This window comes from Triticum dicoccoides, chromosome 5B (assembly GCF_002162155.2).
Source record: "Triticum dicoccoides isolate Atlit2015 ecotype Zavitan chromosome 5B, WEW_v2.0, whole genome shotgun sequence".
Taxonomy (NCBI): domain Eukaryota; kingdom Viridiplantae; phylum Streptophyta; class Magnoliopsida; order Poales; family Poaceae; genus Triticum; species Triticum dicoccoides.
The window spans coordinates 612,670,648-612,672,794 of record NC_041389.1 but is presented as its reverse complement, the minus strand read 5'-3'; positions in this window follow the sequence as shown (position 1 = coordinate 612,672,794).

Genomic DNA, 2,147 nt, shown 5'->3' with positions numbered 1-2,147 from the left:
TCTCACCCAAGTGAGCTCTGCAGTCTGCACATTTGTTAGATGGATAATATTTAATAATCCCTTTTCCTATAGTATTGTTTTGGGCCACTAAAATCAAATGACCATTTTTTGGTGAATTGGCCCCTCCTTGGTTTTTTTGTTTGAGAAAACACACCCACCAGAGCATCGCATATGTCATATTTATCAAGAAAGCAGACAGTACAAACAAAGGACAACAAGACAAAAATCAACCAGTACAAACAAAGGACAACAAGACAAAAAACGACATGTGAAAAATAAAATTACATTAAGACCATACTGGTCCTCTTCTCCGTGCACTTGTTCGTCTTTCCCGTGGCTGGGCCGGCCTGCACTGGGAGCGCCAGATCCGCGCCTCCACCGCGCCCAGCGGGCTGGGATGTCGGTGCTGGCCACCGGCGCCTTCGGGTTCGTCGGCTTGAAATGGCTCTCCATCTCATCATTTTTTGATTGCTTTGCAGCCTGTGTTGTCTCAAGAAGAAGAGTAGCCTGCTTATGTGGATGATGTTTATGAGCCATGTCACGGTAACTCTTCTGAATCTGATCTTCAGTGGCAAAGAACCGCAAGTTGCCCAACCCAAGCAATGAATAGTGATCTTGCTGTTGACTTCCAGAACCAGACTTCCTTCCTTCGCTGCTAAAGTTTCAGTGTCTTCTTTCTCATCAAGACCATGGACGGAGCTTCAATGCCGCCACATGAAAAGAACGACCAGTAGGTTCATACTAGTTTCTCCCAACTACAAATATTTCAGTATGGAGGGAGTAGTTTGCGCAAAAAGAAAAATAGATAACACATAGAAAGGCACGCAATCTATCATCTCTGGAGAGCAAGTGATCAGAAGACAACTCCTCTTGCCTTTGAGCAGTGTATACAAGTTGTTAAAAATGTACTCCCTTCGCAAAAAAATATAAGAGCGTTTAGAAATATAAGAGCGTTTAGATCACTAATGAAATATAACAATGATCTAAACGCTGTTATATTTCTTTACGGAGGGAGTACTAGTGAGCCAAAATGTAACTGCTCCAGTAGCACAGGTGGTTCGGGTTCTCATGAACACAAGGGTAAAAATACGATAGCATGAGTATACTATGACTTTGCTTCGGAACCGGAGGCATCAGAGCTGAGGGTGGCGCACGGGAACCAGTATCTACATTTGCCGTCCCTATGTCCGTCGTCGATCATAGCAAGTCCCTCCTGGTCGCGCAACAGAGTTCCATGGGTTAGAAGTCGCTGATGTTATACACGCAGCAAAGAATTTTACAGATAATTTTATTCTGGGCATGAAAAATGTCCATGGGCATGAAGGGGCTGTTTAGATTGTGCCCATGCTAGCCCGTCCAACGCATGGGCGAGCCAAAAAATTGGCGATGCTTTTCGCCGCCCGCAACTTGCCAATGTGTTGGCGAGAAAATGAACTGAAGAGTTGAGTCGAGCCTTGGCGAGCCGAATAACAGGATACAATCCAAACATTGCCTGTACAGACAGTCAACGCCAATATTTTGGCTTGGCAGCCTCTGGCTCCCATCCAAACAACCTCGAAATAATGAAATTTGTCCTCGAAGGTCCAAGCAGTCGCATCTCAGGAACCAAAGGATGGTACAACACATGACACAAACGTAGACTGTACTTCTTCTAATCGTTCTATCAATGAAATGATACGCAATCTTTGTATATTCGCGAAAGGATCCAAAGGATGGGATGGAAAACCAGGCGCAATGTAGGCTAACCAGTAGAAAATTTTGCATGTACACGAGTCGCCGCAGCGTTCTGCAAGCCGGCAATCCCCGGACGCCTCCTCATGCCTCTCCTCCTGTCGTGCCCTTCGGCCCGGTGTCCCGGAGAGGGGACACCTATGGGAGCCGAGGTGGGAAGTCGGATGGTGCTACGTCTTGAGCGCGGGGTGGGGTGGGAGGGGCAGGGACAGGAGCGTGCAACGAAGCCGATAAGGGCGTCGGAAGGGTAGGTGGTGTGGCGGTGGACGGTGATACATCTCCAACATATCTATAATTTTTTATTGTTTCATGCTATTATATTATTTGTTTTAGATTTTATATGCATTAATATGCTATTTCACATTATTTTGGGGACTAACCTATTAACCTAGAGCCCAGTACCAGATTCTGTCTTT